Source organism: Schistocerca piceifrons, chromosome 5 (assembly GCF_021461385.2).
Source record: "Schistocerca piceifrons isolate TAMUIC-IGC-003096 chromosome 5, iqSchPice1.1, whole genome shotgun sequence".
Taxonomy (NCBI): Eukaryota; Metazoa; Arthropoda; class Insecta; order Orthoptera; family Acrididae; genus Schistocerca; species Schistocerca piceifrons.
Window position 1 is genome coordinate 83,725,988 of NC_060142.1, and position 24,754 is coordinate 83,750,741.

Sequence of the window (24,754 nt, forward strand, 5' to 3'; positions counted from 1 at the left end):
GTGAGTCTTGGACCAATAGCCAAATAGTAAAGCGAGCTCTAGCAATAAGCGGAAAACTCCTGTTCAAGACCGGGTCCGGCTCAAATTTTCACTGTCGCTACTGCATTCTACAGTTGATGGTTGTCCTTATTCGCAATTGCGAATTCATTTGACGTACTTCATATTGGCTGTAGTCGCCGCAGTGCCTGTTCCGTTGAACACGCATGCAGCGATTCTCAGTTGATGTGTCTCCCACGTAAGGAGATACACATCATTAATGTACGAGTGCAGGTTGTAGACACGAGGTTGTCGATGTGTGGATGTTTGGGACTGCCCGTGAGTCGTGCTCGGATAGCTGGTTGGTAAGGTGACTGGTCGCGATCAGCGGCAACCGGTGTTCGAGCCTATTCCGGCGCAGATTTTCACTGTCGTCATTCCACTCTACAGCTGATGATCTCATGTAATGAGAGCTTGAGACATTTCTTTGGTGATCCCATCAGACGGATGAAGACGTTAAGCTCTGCGGTGCTGTTGAGAGGAGTAAGCCACTGGTCGCCACCTCTTCTTTTCCATTCGTCCACAGCGACGAAAACACAACGCTGCGCTGTACATGGACTCACTACAGCCCAGACGACACAGGTACACACCTGGCACTTCGTAACAGGCCGTGGGAAGGCATCGGCAAACCACCTGTACCAGGACGTTGCACGGGGCGGTAATGCGGGACTCCCCCCAGCAGCCGCCGACGCTTATTGTCAGAGAAAGAGACTGACCTCGGCTTTTGATGTATGAGGATGCGAGTATTAAATGTCGACTCGGGCGATCGAGAGAGGACGCCTTATTGTCTGACTCAATGCTTCACACCAGTTACAGAGGCTACTGAGAGCAAAACTGTCAGAGAAGGCTTTTGAGCTCGCCCCAGGGGCGTGTTTATCTAAAAACCAACCCTTGTTGTAGATCTCACTGCACTCTGGAAGCCACAGATGAAATTTACTACCTGTTCAAATACAAATAACGTAACTTTCGCCGGCCGGTGTGGCCGAGCGGTTCTAGGCGCGTCAGTCCGGAACCCCGCTGCTGCTACGGTCGCAGTTTCGAATCCTGCCTCGGGCATGGGTGTGTGTGATGTCCATAGGTTAGTTAGGTTGAAGTAGTTCTAAGTTCTAGGGGACTGATGACCTCAGATGTTCAGTCCCATAGTGCTCAGAGCCATTTGAACCACTTAAACCAGAAATTTCAGAGACGGCACCGACGTCGTTTTGCATCGCCTGGTGTAGTCGGCAAGTCCTTGTAAACCCCTCCCACCCCCCACCCCCCCAAAAAAGGCTAATAGTGTCCTTTTCCGTACACATCTTTCTTAGGAGTTAATTCGGTAGCATTTAATGGTTGGTTGGTTGGTTTGGAGAGCAAAGAGGCCGATCTAAAGACTCAACAGTCCCTGTCATCAGTCCCTTTTTCCTCAGGCAATCAGATCTCGGGTTAAAACCTTTCCCAAAAGGAGTCAGGGAAAGTTGAAAAAAGGCGTAAAGCGAACTGGGAACGATACTGAAAGAGAAAACGAAAGAAGCAAACCAAAAGGGGAGTTACACGATAAATCAGTCTAATCTAAAGGCCGTAAATTCAACTAAATACCTGGGTATTACAATTAACAACAACTTAAATTGGAAGGCACACATAGAAAATGTTGTGGGGAAGGCTAACCAAAGACTGCGTTTTACTGGCAGGACACTTAGAAAATGTGACAGACCTACTAAGGAGAGTGCCTACACACGCTTGTCCGTCCTCTCATAGAATACTCCTGCAGGGTACGGGATCCTTACCAGACAGGACTGACGGAGTACATCGAAAAAGTTCAAGGAAGCGCAGCACGTTTTGTATTATCGCGAAACATCGGAGAGAGAGTCACAGAAATGTTACAGGATTTGGGCTGGACATCATTATAAGAAAGACGTTTTTCGTTGCGACAGCATCTTCTCAGGAAATTCCAATTACCAACTTTCTCCTCCGAATGTGAAAATATTTTGTTGACATCGACCTACATAGGGAGAAACGTTCATCCCAATAAAATAAGGGAAATCGGAGCTCGTACGGAAATATATACGTGTGCGTTCCTTCCGTGATCTATACGAGATTGGAATAATAGAGAATTGTGAAGGTGGTTCGGTGAACCCTCTGCCAGGCACTTAAATGTGAGTTGCAGAGTATCCATGTAGATGTAGATGTAGATGTGAACATGCACTAAAAGGAAAAAAGCGGTGGAAGGTATTAAAATAAAATAGCAGATGGCCTGGGATGGCTGATCGAACGATAAACAAACCACCCTGTAACTCAATAAAATCTCCACCCGAAAAACGTAAGGATAGGGAGACACAAATAGGGAAAAGATGAACATCAAGGCTAACAAACAGCAAAGAAGAGCGAGGAGGAGGTAAAGAAGAGGCTGAGTGGAGGTCCGGGAGAGAAGGCCAGACGCCTACCATTACATTGAGCGATAAAAGCCTCCCCCTCGATGAAAACGGTAAACTAGATCAGCCGTGGATGCATTGCAACATCGTAGGTAGCGTGGTGAAAAGGTTAAAAGTCCGCCTCAGCGCGGCTAAAATTGCGCAGATTAACAGAATGTGCACCGCAGTCAAGTGGGAACGGCAGTGCCACTGTGGTAGATCCTCGCTAAGTCGGTGACAATGAGTCAGCCAAGAGTGGCCGATGCTGAGCCGGCAAAGGACAACGGAGTCCATGCGAGTGCCTCGCATGGCTGACTTCCAAATATTCATTGTCTCCTTGATAGCACGTAGTTCATTTGGTGCGCTGAAGGTGCGCCATTCAGTGCCCTAGAGCCCAAAAAACTTCACGGCGTAAGACCAATCGGAGATCCGTCGCCGGTACGGCGATCTTTAGGGTCGGTTGACCGATAGCCACTTTCGCCAACCTATCAGTAAATTCATTGCCTGGGATCCTTGATATATCCAGGGGTAAAATGGAGGATAGTGAATGTCCACTGTTTTCGAGGGCATAAAGAGACTCTTGGATAGTCGTTACCAAAGAATGGAGAGGGAAACAGTGGTGAAGAGCTTGTAGGCTGCTGAAGGAGTCGCTACAGATGACGAATAACTCACCGCCGCCAGAGCGAGAGATGGCTACCAACTCTGCACTGAAAATACTGCAGCCATCCGGCAAGGAGCGCTCTTCAGTACGTCCAGTGTGAGCGTAAGCGAAGCCATCATGGCCATCAACCATCGACTATTTCTGAGCCCTGGAACTCGTCGACAATAGAGAAAAATTGCCGGTGGAGAGGTGGAAATGAGCCTTTTGAGCCATGCGATAGGTCCAGATGAAGCTGTGGCCTAGGTTTGCACCATGGAGGTGTACGTGAGTGGACTCGCAAGAGAGATGGTAGAGGGAAAGCCTCAAGTTCAGAGAGAAGGGCAATTGGAATCACCGATCGGGGCCGCCGTTGCGGGAGATGGGTCGGCGTGTTAGGGAAAAGGAGACACTAATTGGAATGTTGAGGCGAGTTGTGAGTGTGTGCGGAATAATTTGCAATCAGTTGTTGTCGCCTGATCCGCAGTGGAGGAACCCCAGCTTTCACGTGGAGGCTGTGCACTGGGCTCGTTCGGAAAGCCGCCGCGCGGAGTGGCCGCGCAGTTTGAGGCGCCATGTCACGGACTGCGCGGCCATTCCCGCCGGAGGTTCGAGTCTTCCCTCGGGCATGGGTGTGAGTGTTGTTTTTACCACGAGTTAGTGCAAGTAGTGTGTAAGTCTAGGGACCGATGATCTAAGCAGTTTGGTCCCTTAGGAATTCACAGACATTTGAACATTTTTTGAAAATTCGGAAAGCCCCCGTCGCATGTCGAACTCCGCAGTGCTGTATAAGGTCCAGCACTCGCAATGCTGAGGGCGATGCTGAACCATACGCTCCTAAGTCAGGACGGGACTGTACAAGGGCTTTGTACAGCTGCAGCAGTGTAGGACGATCTGCACCCCTGTCAATTTGACTCAGGCATTGAAGAGTGTTAAGATGCCTCCAGCACTTTTCCTTAAGCTGACGAAGATGGGGAAGCCAAGTTAAGCGCGAGTTGAAGACCAGTCCTAAAAAGCGGCAAGTCTCCACTGCATTAAGCAGTTGGCCAACGAGGTAAAGCTCTGGATGCAGGTGTACAGTACGACGATGACAGAAGTCTTGGCGGCTGAAAACTGAAAGCCGTGGGCGACGACGCATGATTGCGCCTTAGAATTTAATAATTATTTCATATTAAAATGCCATTTCTGTGTAAAGATTTCGCGAACCGTATATTATATTCGAAGTAATTCCTCCTGCTATATTTTCAGTTCAGTTTATTTATTTAGCAGCCCGGCAAGATTAGAGCCATCATGTCCTCTCTTACGTCTAACCAGGCACTCTACATGTTTTACATTATCTTCTCCTTCACGATGAAGGATAGAAAAATACGAAGTTCACTTCTTGGCCACCATTTGCGTAGATCAGACGAAACGCCACATCAAGGCGCTAGTGTAGGTTCAAAAGCCTCTAAGCACTATGGGACTTAACATGTCAGGTCATCAGTCCCCTAGACATAGAACTACTTAAACCTAACTAACCTAAGGACATCACACACATCCATGCCCGAGGCAGGATTCGAACCTGCGACCGTACTGGTAGCGCGGTTCCGGACCGTAGTGCCTAGAACCGCTCGGCCATTCCGGCAGTCTGAGGCAAAGGATTCGTATATCTGTAAGAGGAACATATGAAAGAAAATCAAACAATGAAAGATATACAGACAAAAATAACATTTGAAGTAACGTAAAATTATGTATGATAATCAATACAGGCCGACACAATGAATTAAAATTCGAACCCAGGCCTCCTGCTCATTAGGCGGAAGGGCTTGTCACTGCGCCATCCTGCCACTGTGGCTAATATAGCTGCATGGATTACCCTACCACGTCTCCCTCTCTAATACAAACTCCATTGCTTTGTCCCGATTTCATTACCATAGATGAAGGTGACAGTTATAAGAGTCGAGGGGCATGAAAGGGAAGCAGTGGTTGGGAAAAGAGTGAGACAGGGTTGTAGCCTCTCCCCGATGTTATTCAATCTGTATATTGAGCAAGCAGTAAAGGAAACAAAAGAATAATTCGGAGTAGGTATTAAAATCCACGGAGAAGAAATAAAAACTTTGAGGTTCGCCGATGACATTGTAATTCTGTCAGAGACAGCAAAGGACGTGGAAGAGCAGTTGAACTGAATGGACAGTGTCTTGAAAGGAGGATATAAGATGAACATCAACAAAAGCAAAACGAGGATAATGGAATGTAGTCAAATTAAATCGGGTGATGCTGAGGGAATTAGATTAGGAAATGAGACACTTAAAGTAGTAAAGGAGTTTTGCTACTTAGGGAGTAAAATAACTGATGATGGTCGAAGTAGAGAGGATATAAAATGTAGACTGGCAATGGCAAGGAAATCGTTTCTGAAGAAGAGAAATTTGTTAACATCGAGTATAGATTTAAGTGTCAGGAAGTCGTTTCTGAAAGTATTTGTATGGAGTGTAGCCATGTATGGAAGTGAAACATGGACGATAACTAGTTTGGACAAGAAGAGAATAGAAGCTTTCGAAATGTGGTGCTACAGAAGAATGCTGAAGATAAGGTGGGGCAGCGCGGGATTAGCCGCGCGCTCTAAGGCGCTGCAGTCATGGACTGTGCGGCTGGTCCCGGCGGAGGTTCGAGTCCTCCCTCGGGCATGGGTGTGTGTGTTTGTCCTTAGGATAATTTAGGTTAAGTAGTGTGTAAGCTTAGGGACTGATGACCTTAGCAGTTAAGTCCCGTAAGATTTCACACACATTTGAACATTTGATAAGGTGGGTAGATCACGTAACTAATGAGGAGGTATTGAATAGGATTGGGGAGAAGAGAAGTTTGTGGCACAACTTGACTAGAAGAAGGTATCGGTTGGTAGGGCATGTTTTGAGGCATCAAGGGATTACAAATTTAGCATTGGAGGGCAGCATGGAGGGTAAAAATCGTAGAGGGAGACCAAGAGATGAATACACTAAGCAGATTCAGAAGGATGTAGGTTGCAATAGGTACTGGGAGATGAAGAAGCTTGCACAGGATAGAGTAGCATGGAGAGCTGCATCAAACCAGTCTCAGGACTGAAGACCACAACAACAGATGAAGGTGTCACATACTATGTCTCTGGAGCATATAATTTACTTGTTCAGTAAAATTATGTAATTCATATTTTGATGTTGTGTCCGTCGATAATCTTATCAGCCTGGTACCGTAATTTTATAATGTCCACTCTCACTAATAACAGGACCTTAGATACTGGGCCTCCTCGATTTCCGTCATTCTTATGGGATATGAAGGTCAGTACCTGGACATCAGTTTCGTACAACAGAATGACGCAATATCTGGGAGCAGAGTGCATAGCGTGAAACTCTTAGTAAACAGTTTCGGTCGGGCGGCCTCAGCGGTCAGTCGCGCAGTGTTTTTTCAAGTGGCGTGCTACTCGTACCGTCTCTTGAAGCGTCTATTACGCAACTGCGCTACGTGGAAAATGAGAGTCCTTGCACTTTCCCAACAATATGAAAATGTATAAACGTAAGCCCACTCTCTTAAGAAACCGTGAAGCTGGAATTCGCCAAGAACGACGAGCAGTCAACAGCTCGAGAATCCAGAACTGGATACCTGCCTACACGAAACTAACAAGCGATCAAGTAGACAGTGTGCATTGTAATACAAACGATTCCATCTACTATTTCAAACTATGTTCTAACTTAATATAAGAGCGAGTAAGCCGTAAGTGTACTGAGAATGTTGAGTTCAAGTTAACAACAGGCTCTCTCTCTAAGTGTACCGTTAGTCCAGACGAAGGCAACTTCACAAATGTGCTTACCTTTAACATCGCCGTGGACGTCCCAAACGAAGTAATAAAATCTCGGTTTGCAGAGTTATGGAAACTTTCGTGTAATTCTGAACGAGGTATGGCAGATTTTTATACGATCCCCAATCCCAATGGAATAAGAAATGGCAAAATGGAATTTAAAAAACCGATCCCGTCTGTAGTAAGTATTACGGACTATCAAGCATATAATACATACGTGGGGCAACTACCATCATACTTCATATGCAATGAAACAGATCATGCTAACCAAGACTGTCCCAGACGAAAATTCAGTCTTGAACACAGCCTAAGTAAATGTAAACGTGTGTTTTCCGACAGCGTACCGGGAATAAGTAGAGAATCGACAGGTAACAGTGCGACGTCAGGTGAAAGTAATTCACCTGCTGTTAATGATCCCGAGACTGTAAATAATACGCCGTAAGACGGTGGCGATGTTTCAAATGTTCCGAACGAAAATGGTAAGTCAGAAAGTCCTAGTAACTGGGAGTACTGACCTATTAGTAATCAGTCAGGCCCAGGCTAGTAGTATAGTTGCAGATGAGAGCACAGCTAATAGTAGCCACAAACAACCCAGAAATATCCGACATGGAGCTCGTTTGGGGTGACGCGACGGGCAGTGCTCCGGACACTGGGCCGATAACAGAACCAATGCAGGCACCTGCGGATTCACCATAAGTAACCATAGAGGCATAACAGACATACACAGCTGAGTCTGTTGGTTCAGAAAAGCTGAGTCAAGAGTCGACTGAAAAGTCCAAGAGGAAAATTTCTGCGAGTAGTAACTAAGACAGGCAAAACGATGTCAAGGAAGAGCCCCCACCAACGGCCAACAGTGACCTATTGGAAATTTAGTTACGGGGTATCTGCCTCACCCAGAAGCGATCTCCCTTGACGAACACCAACTGTCAGTGGACAATGGTAAGGGAGGAAGGAAATTACAGAAGCTGTGGACTGTTATGTCAAATACAAAAAAGCAGAAATATAGGAAAAAACACACGAAACCTAATAACACTCCAAAACGAAGACCTATTACTGGGTTAGCAACGTCGAGTATAGATACTGGAACTCTGAAAAAGCAGTTCACAATCACGAAAGGCATTACCGACCTATCAAGATTTAAAAATTTCGGAATATCAGCCAAGTTACAAACGATCTGAATCCAACAGTTCGTATTCACATATCAACACGCACTTGAAATCTGGAAATGGACACAACAAACCCTTACATCACTACTGAGTGCTGAACCGCAGTATGACAGGACACAAGAATTTGTGACATCAGACCAAATGCAATAGTCATTTGGCTTTCACGATAAAATGTACTTTGTGCGATAATTTCAGGAACCCCGGATTTAACGGAATTTAATTGTAGTCTGACAACGTTACACAAGAAACTGCGGAAGAAACGAAGTTACTAAAACATTTTACAAAGTACGTAAGAGAATAGTATCTCTGCTTTTGAGATATTAACACCAGTGTGCAGATAGCTGCGTCTCCTAGTTTTCATTTTGCATTTAAGGTTACAACTTTTATCTTGTCGCAGAAGAAGCTGAGAAGAACCTGGTGTAGTGGTTATGATACTAAACCGTTGCACAGAGGGTCGTGAGTTCAAAACTCACCTGGACTGTAGAACTTTAATTTCTATATTCGGTTCGAGTACATTCTAGAAGTATCCACAAACGTCAACAATCATTGTTCTGGAATGTTCTGTAGCTGTATATATACTGTATGTGTTCTGGCTGGAGGCAGTTCGCTCCACGCTCATGTATGTGCAAGTGCTGAATAAACCTTCGTTAAGTGAAGTTAGTGTTAGTCATTCAGCTACTTACACCTTCTTCTACGTGACAGTCTGTATGAAATATCAGAATTCTTTGCATTTATAAGGAAGTACTGTCTGTGACGACGAGTAGTGGCGTATTGTGCACTGTGGATTAGACAACCATCTTCGTGTTCCAGCATGTTCTTCCCAGTCACCAGCACAATGTGGTGGGTAAGCACAAACAGAGCATACAATGTGAAACTTGAGTTTTTCTGGTTTACAAAATGTTCCCAAAACATACGGGAATGCAGCCGGATGACGTCTTCAACAGCCGCCGATATTTCGACTGGCTCGCACTCTGACGTAAGAAGGTCTGTATCTTGCCCCCTCCTGGACTCTCAGAGTGTGGACTTCGTACTTACCACAACTGCTGCAGAGGGTTTTTCGCCACTCTGGCATGAGTGGGTGTCATTGTGGAGTAGCATCACTTCACGCTGTTTTCCTGGTCGTTGTTCCTGGAATGCGTCGCCAAGACGTCTCAGTTGTTGAGAATAAATGTCAGCAGCGATTGTTACACCTCGGGAAAGCAATTCGTAGTACAGCATACCGTTGCTGTTCCACCAAATGCTTAACATTATCTTTTGTTGATGCACTCAGGTCTTTGTACAGGAAGTTCCTGCTTTGTTTGGGCTCAACCATTCCTCTCTGTTCGGTATGTTAGCGCAAAGACGCCATACCTCGTCATCAGGTTTCTTAAAGACACTGTATCTCGTCACCAATCACGATGCAAGACAGAAATGATCGGTGTTGTTCACGGGCCAACTGATGACGAACATGCAGATATGCACATGTGGCCACCCACCGATTTTTGTGATTCTGGCTTAGAGCACGCGGAATGGTCACTGTTCATCACGTTCGATAGTTCTATACTACCCTGATGTGGATTAATAAGTTTAGACCATCTTCATCAATCCCAGAAGGTCTTCTGAACGTGGAAAGTCACTGATGTCAAAACGATCCCACTTGAAATCGGAAACCATTTTGTTGCCGCGCTCAGTACAATGGCATTTTACCGATACACAGCGCAAATACGCTGAAGAACCAAAAAAACGTAGTAACGTGTAGGGTCCCCGCGACCACGCAGAAGCGCCGTAATAGCCGTGGCATGGAGTCGATTAATGTCTGAAGTAGTGCTGGAGGAAATGTACATCATCAGTCCTGCAGCGCTGTCCATAAATCCGCAACAGTACGAGGGAGTGGAGATCTCTTCTGAACATCACGTTGCAAGACAATCCAGATATGCTCAATAACGTTCATGTCTGGGGAGTCTAGAGGCCGTCGGAAGTGTTTAGACTCAGAAGAGTGTTCCTGGAGCCACTCTGTAGCAATTATGGTCGTGTGGGGTGTCGCATTGTTCTGATGGAATTGCCCACGTCCGTCGGAATGCACTATGGACATGGATGAATGCAGGTGATCAGACAGGATGCTTACGTATGTGTCATCTGTCAGAGTCGTACCTAGACGTATCAGAGATCCCATATCACTCCAACTGCACACGCTCCACACCACTACAGAGCCTACACCAGCTTGGACAGTAGCCTGCTCACATGCAGAATCCATAATTCATGAGGTTGTCTCCGCATTTGTAGACGTCCATCCGCTCGATACAATTTGAAACTAGACTCGTCCGACCAGGCAACATGTTTCCAGTCATCAAAAGTGCAATGTCGGAATTCATAGGCCCAGGCGAGGTGTAAAGCTTTGTCTCGTGCTGTCATCAAGGGTACACCAGTGGGCCTTCGACTCCGAAAGCCCATGTCGATGAAGTTTCGTTGAATGGTTCGCAAGCTGACACTTGTTGATGCCCGAGAATTGAAATCTGCAGCAATTTGTGGAAGGATTGCACTTCTGTCAAGTGAGCGATTCTCTTCAGTCGTCGTTAGTACCGTTCTTGCAGGATCTTTTTCCGCTACAGCGATGTCGGAGATTTGAAGTTTTACCGGATTCCTGATATTGACAGTACACTCGTGAATGATCGTACGGGAAAATCCCCGCTTCAGAGGTACCTCAGAGATGCTGTGTTCCATCGGTCGTGCGCCGACTATAACACCACGTTCAAACCCAATTAAATCTTGATAACCTGCCATTGCAGCAGCAGTACCCGGTCTAACAACTGCGCCAGACACTTGTCTTATATAAGCGCCCGCTAAACCCGCTGGGCAGAACAGGTAATAGGATTGCAGAAAGGGCCAAGGGTTGAGGTCAGTTTCTGCTTCTAATTGTCACTTATTGTAAGTTAATAACCTTTACAATCAAACCGGCACATATCTAATCTTAACCGAATTCAACTCTTTCATGGCTGAATGCCTCCAACAAGAAATCTTACCAAGGTAAGAATCCAATTAAGATAACAATAAAATAATTCAAAAAACAACATACGTAAGGTGCAATACAAATGGCTGAGGACCACAATGAAATTCTAAAATTTTAGAATATATTATCATAGACCTTTAGAGCCAGAAGGCCAACAAGAAATCTTAAGAAAATAAAATATTCAATTAAGATAGCAGTAAAATAATTTAAAACCTAAAAAGCAACATGCGCAAGGTGCAACACAAATGGCTGAGAGCCACAATTAAATTTCAGAACTTCAGAATATATTACCATAGACCCTTAAAGCCAGAAGTCCAGCATGTTTAACAACAAGAAATCTTAAAATCCAATTAAGATAGCGAAAAGTAATTTAAAAAAATGGCTCTGAGCACTATGGGACTCAACTGCTGAGGTCATTAGTCCCCTAGAACTTAGAACTAGTTAAACCTAACTAACCTAAGGACATCACAAACATCCATGCCCGAGGCAGGATTCGAACCTGCGACCGTAGCGGTCTCGCGGTTCCAGACTGTAGCGCCTTTAACCGCACGGCCACTTCGGCCGGCAGTAATTTAAAGAAGCAACATATGCACAGTGCAATACCAATGGCTGAGGGCCACAATTAACCTTCAAATTTTTTAAAATATATTATCATCATCCTTAAAGGCAGAAAAAAAGCTTGAAAGATAAATTTAAAAATTAATTTTTGCAAAATTTTAAGGAAACAAGACAAATAACAGTAAGCCTAAAATTTAAAATAGCTGGCAACAGATAATTAAACACCGGCGGCACTCAGAAAGCCTCCAGGGAGGTCGGTCTGCCCTCGTTCACTTAGGTGAGACAGGTGGTGAGCCCAACTATTCTTGATCCGTCGGAACCCAACCAGAGGACAGCCACGGACCGACTGACACAACGACTTGGTTCAAATGGCTCTGAGCACTATGGGACTTAACTTCTGAGGTCATCAGTCCCCTAGAACTTAGAACTACTTAAACCTAACTAACCTCAGGACATCACACACATCCATGCCCGAGGCAGGATTCGAACCTCCTTGTTGGATAGCGACAACAGGTGAGGAAAGGACGCTGCCTGAAATTACGTTAGTGGTCAGGGCAGATAACCGGAATACTAACGGCCACTAGGCAGAAAATTCCGCTGGTACACTTGAATTTGAAACATGGTAATAGTTAACTTCGCTCCAAAGAACACTGCCTGAATTTACGTCAGTGCCGAGGGCAAGTAACCAGAACACTAACGACCATAAGACAGAAAATTCCACTAGTGCACTCAAATCGTAGTCGACCAAAGAAGTTAATTGCACCGCATGGCGGCTAAATCTCAGCAGTCGAACCACTCGGTGCTGCTCACCGAAAACCTCCCCAAACCACCGAAGCGAACCACCACAACATGAATAGACGTGGCTTGGGTAGTTGCAACCACTACTGAACTTTGACGTTCTAGGTCGGTGAATGACGAAACTCACAGCGATCGGACAGCTCCACACACGCTCCGACACTGCGCAGGGGCTGCCTGCGGCCCTAGCCGACTGCACCGCTCGGAAAACTTCCCTCGTCCGCAACAACCGACCGACTCCCTGCAGACCACCTTACCGGAAACTATATTCACCAAACCAAAGATGGTACACGGCGCAAATATCGATACACATCACTGCTGCCACGCGTAGAAGGAAGAAGAACCACGACGTAACCGCGAAAAGGGCGGGAAAGCAAACACAGATAGACAGCGAAGTTCACGAAAACGCATAGTTGGGAGAGAGCGCGGCTCAGACCACAGCGGCTTATTCTGCCTGTTTACAAATATCTGTTTTTGAATACGCATTCCTAAACCAGTTTCTTTGGTGCTTCAGTGTAGTTCTGACTGCCTCCGACGCTGTCAGCCTCCAACTGTACTCAAACGTAAGGACATGCGATAATGTTCCGATTTCTCCTCTTTTCACTACATTTCATAGCTTCCGTAGTTCCGTTCACTGTCTGCAAATGACAAAAGACAATATGTAAACTCAAGTAGCGACACTGAAATACAAATAAAAAATGCTATCGATAAATAAACCCATAGTAGCCGGAATACCGAAATGCAAAACGAAAATGTTATGAATTATTAATAATGAAATATTCTTACAATTGTGGTATCAAAGGAAAGTACGAAAAAGAAACACTGAATGCATACCTGTCAATCGTTTGAGATATAATACTTTTTTTTGTAAATTTAGCTTTTGTGTTAGTACACGTTCTCAAACTCTCTTAATCAATTATTTCAGAAACGGTGAGTTTAGAATCTTGCCCCTCATTCTTAAATTTCTACCGCCGCCTGTGTACAATTTGTGCCCCTCACGCATAATGGCTTGGTATGTCGCCCACGAGTAGAACATAAACTGAGACGCAATGTCTCTAAATGAAGCTTAGATTTATTTGCAGCAGCTTCTCAGAATGACGTTCCTCTGCGGCAAGACCAGTCTGACACCTTACGTACACAATGTCACACTCTCGTCGAATATCAGCTGATGGTATTCTCGAAATCCACATCCCAATACTGTCTTACTAATGATTTTAGTCTATGGAGAGTGTTTACAGTTTACAGCTACCAGATGAGTAGGCCAGTCAACTATTCCATCATCATAAACTTTTCATACTGAAGAACGTCCAAAGTGCCTAAGATGAGTGTATGTGTGTGTGTGTGTGTGTGTGTGTGTGTGTGTGTGTGGTAGGGAGGGGGATGGAGACCAAGACGGCAATTCATGTTAGGTTTGCGCTGAACGACGAAATAGTTTTCACACTTCTTGGCTCACTTCCCACTACTTCGTATCCATTACACATTCAGGTTTTCTTCAAACTGACAATCAATCGACACGTCTGTTCCGCAGGTTCGAGTTTCTTTTGCGAAGACTACTTTTCTAGAGGGTTTCTGTCCTCCATGACCTCCCTCGGTGCGCCCTTGCTTATAATATCGTCGTAGACAAACTGTCAGTGTGTTTCATTGCATTGTCCTGCTAGAAAAAATCATAAATTTTGACGCTGTCTGACAAAAAAGTAAAGCACCCAGAAGACATGGTTCGATGTCAACGTAACTTCGTACATTTACACACCATCAGTGGATATGTAAGTGGTCAGACTTGCAATTCCCTCTGACAGGCAGAATGGCCACCCCAGTACCTCAGTGTTGTTACCAGGCCTGGTAAAATATCATCATTAATGGTGTAAATGCCTACAGTTGAAAGTATGCGATACTATAGGCAAAAAAAGTCTCAGTAAAAATGGGCTTTAAAACGCATATCTCAAGAGCTATGACCACTTCTTCGTATTCGATACTGTGGAACAAACCTCTTCTAATGCGAGCTCTCTGCTGTTCATGTTTTGAGAGGTGGAGTAGGGGCCAAAACAGGGAAAAGAAAAGACCAGTAAATATGGGCTCTAAAGTGCATACTTTAAGAGCTACGACCATTTTTTCATCTTCGCTAATGTGAAACACATCTCTTCTATTCAAAACGTTTTCTTGGCTCTTAACTTACGTGCTTCGGAGCCCGTGTTTGCTGGGCATTTTTTTCTTGTTTTGGTCCATACTACCCACCCCAATATACGGGAAGCGGGGATATGGAAAGAAGAGATTTGTTTTACAGTACCGAAAATGAAGAAGTGGTCAAAATTATTAAGATATGCGTTTTGAGAGCCCATGTCTACTGAAACATTTTTGGTCCTAGTACCATGTACTCTCAACTGTATGTGTTTACGCCATTAATTATGATACACACTGTATAAGGGATGTGAAGAGCCTCAGGTATTGAATGATCAATGCGAAGGACACGGAAATGCTGCATGCTCTTGTGAGACAGTGTTATCAACGCCTGATAGTTTGAAAGAGGCTTCACTGTGGGCCCATTTCACAGGCTCATCGAGTCGTGTAATATCCAGATTTGTTGGGCATTCAGATATGACAGTGACGCGATGTTGGTCTGTGTGGAAACCTGAGGCCAGGCATCCTTGTTTACTTGTTTTTAAGCTTCTAGTCAACCACGTCTGACCAAAACACTTGAGGAGCGTCGTTTTGCCCACCAAACACTTTTTAACCACTTCGCCTCTGCGCCTACTGTCCAAAGACATACAGTCTAAGACAGAAAAAAGACACACTGTGAAGGACTCATCACAATGGCACAGAAATCGCTAGACGTGACGTACATGCACACATAAAGAAGGGATTAAAATTTCAGAAAAATTGGATGATATATTCAGGGGAAAGAGTTTCACGAACTGAACAAGTCAGTAACGCGTTGGTCCATCTCTAGCCCTTATGCAAGCAGTTATTCGGCTTGGGATTAATTGGTAGAGTTGTTCGACGACCTTCTGAGGGATATCGCACAAAATTCTATTTAACTGTGACTTTAGATCGTCAAAATGCCGAACTGGTTGGAGTACCCTGCCCGTAATGCTCCAAACGTTCTCAACTGCGTAGAGATCCGTCTATCTTGCTGGCCATGGTAGGATTTTCGCAAGTACGAAGACAAACTGAAGAAACTTTCGCTTTGTGTGAATGGGCATTATCTTGCTGAATTGTAAGTCAACGACGACTTGGGATGAAGGGCAAGAAAATGGAGCGTAGAATATCATCGACGTACCACTATGCTGTAAGGGCACCACGAGTGACAATCAAGGGGGGTCCTGCTGTGAAAAAAACGGCACCACTGGTCATTACTCCTGCATCTTGGGCTTCTTGGAGGACGACAGTCAGATTGGTATCCCACCGCTCTCTGGGGCGCCTCCAGATACGTATTCTCTGGTCATAGGGGCTCAGCTGTAAATAGGACGATTCTACTCAAGTCACTGTCTTCGCTTGCCATCAGTAGCTCAGTTCAAAATGGGACAATTCTACTCCAGTCAGTGAGATTCCAAGCCAAATGTAAGTCTGAAGATGCTCACACAGTGTTGGGATACCAACCTCACTGTTGTTCGCCATATGGTCCGACTACCAGAAGTGGTTGTTTGAGGAGCCACTTTTTTTCACAGTAGGTTTCCATTGGATACCATCCGCGACATCCTTACAGCACAGCGGTACGTCGGAGAAATTCTACGATCCTTTTTGCTACCTTTCGTGGGAAGTCCTCCTGGGATTACATATTAGCATGACAATGCCCGTCCACATATGGCGAGAGTGTCTGCTGCTTGTCTTCATGCTTGCCAAACCCTAGCTTAGCTAACAAGGTCGCCGGATATTGAGAACGTTTAGAGCATTATGGGCAGCGCCCTCCAACCAGCTCGCGATTTTGATGAACTAAAGCGCCAACCAGACAGAATGTGGACGATTTGCCTCAGGAGGACATCCAACAACTCTGTCAATCAATGCCGAGCCGAATAACTGCATAAGGGCTTCATTGACTTGCTCATTTTGTGAAGCTCTTGAACAGATCATCCAGTTTTTCTGAAACTGCAGTCATATGTTCGTCTGTACAGTACATCACATCTACCGATTTTCGTCTCATTTTGATATTTCCTTCGTGCGGAGCTTGGACTGCTGACGAATGGCGTCGCATTGTGATTAGGGTTGACGCGGTTCAGCACTACCGTAGAACGCCATCGTCGGCGAGTATGACGGCGAACTGGGACTTCCAACGTTTTGGAAAGCCACAGTGGTGCTACTCCCACCGTCATGATGTGGGGATGTATCAGGTATGAGTTTAGGTCACGGCTCGTAATGTTTGAGAGAACTATGATGGCACAATGGTACATCACGGACATGATACGTCTTCTCGTTTTACCACCCATGCGCGTGCATCAACTCTATTCCAGTATCAGCATTCAGGATATCATCAAGAACCAGTTGTAACAATCATGGGCAAGCTTGCCTCAGGAGAGGATTCAACGTGTTTGTGGCACCCTTCCCAATCGATTACTACATGCATCTACGCCAGAGGTGTTGACATTTCGCCGGCCATGGTGGCCGAGCGGTTCTAGGCGCTACAGTCTGGAACCCCGCCACCGCTGCGGTCGCAGGTTCCAATCCTGCCTCGGGCATGGATGAGTGTGATATCCTTAGGTTAGTTAGCTTTAGGTAGTTCTAAGTTCTAGGGGACTGATTGACCTCAGAAGTTAAGTCCCATAGTGCCATTGTTGACACTTCATACTGATTAGTCGGCTCATACATTCGAGTTCTAGGAAATTTGACTTGATTTTGTAATCAGTGAAATAACATCACGTACCCTTTCAACCCGTGAGGTTTCACTTCGTTTTATTGGTAGAACACTTAGAAGACGCAACAGGTCTCCTAAAGAGATTGCCTACGCTACGCTACGATCGTCCTCTCCTAGAGTATTGCTGTGCTGTTTCGGATCCTTACCCGATAGGACTGACGGAGGACACTGAAAAAGTTCAAAGAAAGGCAGCTCGTTTTGTACTATCGCGAAACGGGGGAGAGAGCGCCACAGATTTGATAAGAAAGTTGTGATGAAAATCATTGAAACAATGGAGTTTTTCGTTGCTGTGAGAGCTCTTCGCGAAATTTCAGTCACCAGCTTTCTCCTCTGAATGTGAAAATATTTTACTGTCGCCAACCTACATAGGGAAAAATGATAGTTATAATAAAATAAGAGAGCTCGTAGACTAAGATTTAATAGTTTATTTTTCCCACCAGCTACTGAGAGAGTGGAACAGTAGAGAAATACTTTGAGGGTGGTTCGAATAACCCTCTGGCAGGCACTTAAGTGTGATCTGCGTAGTAGTCATTTAGATGTATATGTGTAGATATTTCCTCTTAACCTTGTGTGTGCTTCACCATTTTTGTCACGCAGTGTAGATATTCGCTAGTTGTCTGCGGAAAGGTTGCAGTATATTGTTCAGAGAGCTATCAGAAGTTCTGGCTTGCTGGTCCAATAATTCGTGTTCCACTAACTGCACACCACACCTTTGTTTTGATATGCAGAGGGTCTTCTTGACGTAACTGATAAGTAGTTTCAGAGCTGCAACGAGTATTGTTAAGTGAGTTCGCCAGAAGGGAAGAGGATTTCAGGATCAATCTCTCCTCGTTATAAACAAATTGAAAATTTCGTACTGGGGCAAGTTGGCATTCTACATTTGATAGTGTTATTTGCTTAGTTCAGTGCAATAAACAATCGGTAATGCTTCGTGATTACGATAGTGAACTGAAGCTACGCACAATAACAAAGGGAAGGAAAACGTATACTTAGTTGCAAGGTAAATGAGACTTAGCAGATATGTCTCCTGTCAAATTGTTCGGGGAACGATCCAAAGAGTCATTTGGCCATCAATTGTTATGGTTCCCGGATACCGTCGAAGACAACGCCTGCATCGTGTTTGGAAAGAAGGTTGCATCAAGCAGTACGCAGATAGATCACCTGATAGTCCGGTGTGATGCTGATGCCCCTCCCGTCACCACCTGGGCTAACAACAGGTCGCTGCATGACGCTTAGGCTCGTTGCCTTGACAATTTGACAGGTGGAGTATCCGCTAAGCAGTCTTGCAACAGAGTGTACGTTTTTATTCTCTTTGTTACAGTGCGTAGCCTCAATTCACTATCGTATTGACGAAGCATTACCGATTGTTTACTGCAATGAACTAAGCAAATAACACTATGATATGTAGAACACATATTGTATGTGCAGGATACAGTCTCTTCAAAATTCCATCGTGATGCTGTAAGCAGTCTTATTATGGGGCGAAGATAGTGCTGACAAGTGGAAATTTGTGTTTGAATTCGCGCAGTATCTTGTATTAAGTGACTCGCTGACTGCCACTCCTCTCACACAAAAAGACCAAACAGTCTGATAAATTTCCGAAAATGAGTCGCACAAACAAGTTGGGAAGTCTCTGGTATTTATCCTGTGAAGATGACTAGGAAAGTTTCTATAGCGCATGTTTATGATGGACATTAGGTGTCTCCTACCGTTAGCATAATCCGTTACGCTCGGTCTGCAGAGAGCAGTTTGCAGATTACGGCTTCCCTGCTGTCGTGTTTCTTCTCACAGCTCTTTCTAGGCGTTATATATTCTTCCTTCAAGTATAGGTACATGGTTGGCTGCACTGCACCCTTTACGAGTGGTTCCACTTACTCATTTTCATAATTACATTGGTGGGATGATGTACGGAGAAAGTTCACCGAAGTTGCATACCGCTATAGGCTCTACACTATGTCCATAAAATGAACCTTTACCCTCAACATTACTGTGATGTTGAGAGCCAATAATACAGTTAACGTGGGACACGAGATCAACATACCATGTATCCTGACGAACTGCACGGCTTGCTTCGTACCCGCTGTCACTGAGGCCAACAGTGACGTGATATGAGGGAGGCAGTATGACCTTTCTGCTTGGCGTTCAGGGAAAAACTAGGCGCTAGCTGCATATGGTTGATAAGATACACTGGAGTGCAAAACTTAAGGACGAAAGTAACACCAGTACCATCAAAACGATCCTGTTCGCTGCTGTTTCTGGGTGCGTTATGTTTTCCCACGTCTCGCCGTGTGAGGGCATTTTCAACATTGTCGAAAATGATTATTTTGGTGGTTCTGGTGTTTTGGTGTGGAGAGACATAATGTTGCATAGGCGTACTGACCTCCAAATCTTTGAACGCGGTACACTAACCGATCAGTGTTATAGTGACATTATGCTCCTTCCTCATTTGCATCTGTTCTGGCTCTGACTGCATTTTTGTGGTTGACAATGCGCGACCGCAGCGAACTAATCAGCTGGAGGAGCTCTTGGAGCGAGAGGATAATCGGCGATTGGTATGCCCTTGCCCGTTCACGTGGATTAAATCCAGTCGGGCACGTCTATATACACCAACGATCATTCAGCAGTTATCAAGCACGCTTAGGGAGGAACGGAGGCCTTGTCACAAGTACTCCTCACCAACGAGTTTGTTTGCGTGGTCATCCTCCGCAGCAAGCACAGAAGTATTTGTCCTCTAAATACAAAACGGCTCCTCTGGTTGCACAATATTTTATTCTCCCAGACACTCTTCGCTTTTTTTCACTTTAAGGCATCATCAGTGGGGTATATAATGATACAGTTATGATACACTTTTGTTTTGATACATATTATTCGCTTTTTATTTATTTAATAAAATTGCAGCCAAATAGCCATATACAGTTACTTTGCTTAACATTTTACATTTACGTTTTACATTTTTGCATATTCATTTATCGATTTCACTCTTTTACTGCACAGTTCTATGTGAGATCATTCACAGGCTTCGTTACACAGTTCACATACACATGTTGCGGTTGGGTCGTGATAAGTTTTGTTTTTGCAGATTAGATGATGAAAGCCGTGAATAGAAAGTCTAGTTACGACATGTCGCTGTTCGAAGTTTGGTGCTGTCCATGAGCGGTTCGTCATTGCTTCGGTGCCATAAAACTCCGGCCATATTTTTTCTTGTTTGTCCTCCATGATCTTCAGTTGCTTTCTGGAAGCCCTGGTGTGTGGCATCATATATCGAAGTCTGATGTCTTCAATTAGGAATGTCTCTCTCGCTAGCAGGTCCACTAGTCTAGATCTTGTTGTCTTTTTAGATAGGTCGATTTTACCTTTTCTAGTATTTCTAGATTTTTTTCTGTCAGGTGGTCCCATATAACCTCCATCCCATAGGCCAGGATTGGCAAGATTTTTGTGTTGAATAATTTCATGGCTGTTTCTAGACTGAGTAGGCAGATTTTTTGATGTCCTGTATTGCTATTATTGCTTGGGCTGCACGTTCTGTTGTATGTTTTGTGAAGCATTTGGCTGTTGGTTGCAATGTCACTCCTAGGTATTTAAAGTCTGATGAGATTTTTATTTTTTGTCCTCTGATACTGATTTCCGCATTCTTGGGTGTTTTGCCCCCTTTTTTGAAAATTACCATTTCTGTCTTTATGTTTATGTGTAGTTTGTGTTCACTGCACCATCTGTCTATTTTCTCGGTGATTCTCTGCAGCTTCTGTATATCTGTTGAACCTACGGCTATGTCGCCAGCGTATACATACACATCTTCTTCATTTTCTCCAATTCGGAGTACTTCTTCAGTGGCAACAATGTACAGCAAAGGACTCATTGGGCTACCCTGTAAGACCCCGTTCGATTGCAGAATGGGGTTCGAAAAAGAGAGGTTGTCTGATATTGTAATTAAGTTGTATTCGAGGATTGACTTGATTATTCTTGCCCATTCGCTTTTTATGTAAATAAGCGATTATTTACAGTCCTTTACGTTTTTAGTTGGCATCTGCGTTTCCTCTCATCTGGTCACATGCCGAAGGTCGCACTACCGCTCTATTTACGAAACGTAAGCATCTTTTTATATTTCGAAAATTTTTCTTCCCACTTTTCTGTTGTTTGCAATGAGTTCAGTATAATTATTCTCTTTGAATAAAAATATCATTCGTGTCATTTTCACTGCGTACTTCCGTCAATTACCTCCCGTACTATACCGCAGCATTTCTTTCTGCGTACGATCCTAGCATCATCGAGCTATGTTACTAGACAGTGACATATCATGTGGAAGTTATTTCCGTCCTTAAGTTTGCATTGCAGTATATTTTCTATTCTTAAGAAAATATTTTAATCGCATCCAGTCAAAAATTTCCACGCTTGTAGTGAATATGTTGCTCATATTTGTTGTTTAGGAGAGCACACTGATGTTGAACTAATAAGGTCGATCCGTTTGAGGGTCGATGCGGGTATACGAGCACCGACCTGTAGGCAAGGGATTAATGTGGCATCAGTGTCTTTCCGACTGCGTGAGATAAAAGCGGAAACGTCAACTATGGAAATGTTATTGCCATATGCGTCCAAACAGGACCAACGGGCTGTTATTTTCTCGGCTGCCGAAGGAGAAACACCAGTAGCTATTCATCCGACAATGAAGAATGTGAGCTCGTCGAAAAGTGCAACGTTCCGAAGAGTGTAACTCCTATGATCTATCATTAATGTCATTTCCTAATCAGCGGTTGCACATACCGTGGCATGCCGAAATTTTTTAGCGGACGAAATGGAAATGAGTGTTTGGCGTCATTGGCAGGAAGGCCCCTTACGGGGCAGGTCCGGCCGCCATTGGTGCACGTCTCTTTACATTCGACGCCACATTGGGCGGCCTGCGCGCCGGATGGGGATGAAATGATGATGAAGACAACACCCAGTCCCTGAGCGGCTATAATCCCCGACCCAGCCGGGAATCGAACTCGGGCCCCTTAGGACGGCAGTCCGTCACGCTGACCATTCAGCCATCTGGGCGGACTGTAGCGGACGAAGACTCGAAACTAGGACTGGAGATTCCCACAGACGGTGCTCTAGCATTTCCTTTGTCCATGGACACGTTAAGACTGGTTCACATTAGGCCAGCGGTTTAGTCGAGGCGAGCGATTTAATAACTCTAGTAAACGAGTAAATGAGCAAGTGAGTTGGTGGTCAATGTCGACAGCTGCAGACTGCGCGCGATACGTACAACGAGGCTGAATTTAGCTAGACACTTTGCAAGAAAGCTTATCCAGGAGGAGATGGAAGCAGAGATTAAAAATGTGAAGAAGAGGAAATGGTTACGGAAATGAGTGGTTGGTTGATTTGGGGGAGGGGAACAAATAGCGAGATCATCGGTCCCATCGTATTAGGGAAGGATGGGGAAGGGAGTCGGTCTTGCCCTCTCAAAGGAAGCATCCTGACATTAGCCTGAAGTGATTATGGGAAATCACGGAAAATCTCGATCAGGATTGTCGGACGAGGGTTCGAACTGTCGTCCTCCCGAATGCGAGTCCAGTGTGCTAGCCACTGCACCACCTCGTTCGGTACGGAAATGACATAGCATGGAGCACCAAACGAGTTTCTAAAGAGCTCTAAATTGAAGATACAAACGTGTAATACTTAATTCAGTTTTCTACTGGACGTCAGTTGCACTAGCATTCATCTTAGAGACACTATACCCCAAGAAACAAAATTACTGACACTGTTACTGGATGCAGTTGAACGACCCTGACACTTCTTTCCACTGTGGACGTCAATTGTATCTGTCTTCTTAATCTGATACTTTAAATCTCCTTCTCTGTAAACCCCGTTAATCCCACCAATTTTTCCAGTTCCCGGGGCGCAGCTGCCCCATCCTCTTTATTTCTCTACAGGGAAAGTTCCACGATTCACAAGCACTCTAGAATAATTAATAACAATCATGACTGTTGTATCCTCATTCAAATGGGCTATCTGTTCAAACCACCAAAATATAAATGAAGCGAGAAAGCTACACGAAAACAAACTGCTAATACACTCTACAAATGAGATGGTGTTCGTGGTATCGTCCAAAGGTCACTGCGTCACACCAAAGACGACGTTGCATGTCGACGCCACAGACATTAGCGAGGTATCGCTGCAATTCCCGCAACGACGAATGGGAGAGACTGAAGAAGGCACGCCCTCTTTCTCAGCACAATAGCACCCTCACACGGAGGTCAATATACAGCGTGAGTCACTATTGCCACAAAGAATAACTCCGAAAGTATGATAGGAGCTGAAAAGTTTGCGGGACAAATGTTGCAAGGGTCAACGGGGGGCATAATACGACGTTGGTTTTTTGTTGCTAGATGGAGTCGCGTCAGAGACATGAAGATCAACCTTTTTTTTAATTTTTTTTATGGGATGCTATAGTTTGGTACTTATTTTCTGTTAGCATCTATCGAGACGAATCCAATCACATGTAACAGTAAGGTCTTTGAAGGTCAACGAAGGTCACAAAGTTGGCACGAACGTCCATTTACAGAAGGTGTTCGAAATGATGACCATTGGTATCAATGCAGTGCTGCAATCTTCTTATAATGGATTGAGTGCTATTCCTTATCACGTCGGCACTTATCGAAGCACATGCTCTGAAAATTCTCTCTAGCATATCTTCAGATGTAGTTGGAACGCCTTTATAAAGAATGTCTTTTACGAATCCCCACAAGAAAAAATCCATAGGCGCCAAGTCTGGCGAACGAGCCGGCCACGACACATCTCCTCCGCGTCCAACGATTTGGAAATTGTCTCTGCAACTCATTTCTAGCCATCAGCGAAAAATGTGCCGGACACCCATCGTGTTAATACTACATTCTGTTCCTTGTTCCTAAGGGTATTTCTGCCAATAACAAACCTAATGTTTCTTGCAGGAATGTGGTGTACCTCCTACCATTAAGATTTCCTTCGATGGAATAGGGGCCTATAATTCAGTCCTCCAGAATCCCACACTATACATTCACCGGCTACGGTTTTTGGTGTGCAACATGGATTTTCAGTTGCGCAGTAATGCACGATATGCAAATTTCCATTGATCGTGATTGTAGCCTCGTCAGTAAATAAAATCAAATTAATAAAAATGTCATCCCTCTGAATCTGAAGTTGAACCTATCGGCAGAATTCTATCCGACGCATACAATCCGTAACCGTTAATTCTTGATGGAGACTGATATGGCAAGAATGATATTTATGGCGATGCTAACACGAACAACACTACTCTGGCTCATGCCAGATTCCCTTGCTATTTGACGCGAACTAACACAAGGATCTCGAACCACAGTGGCAAGAGTACCAATTTCCGTTTGCTCGTTAGTAAATTTCCTTTGCCGGATATGTTTCCGATGCATTAAAGATCTAGTTATTTTCAATTTATCCTACACATATTTAAATGTACGACTTGTAGGGTGAGTATGTTGAGGATATCTTTCAGCGTATAAGTGTAAAGCTCTCACTGAATTTCGTTGACATTCTCCGTAAATGAGAAG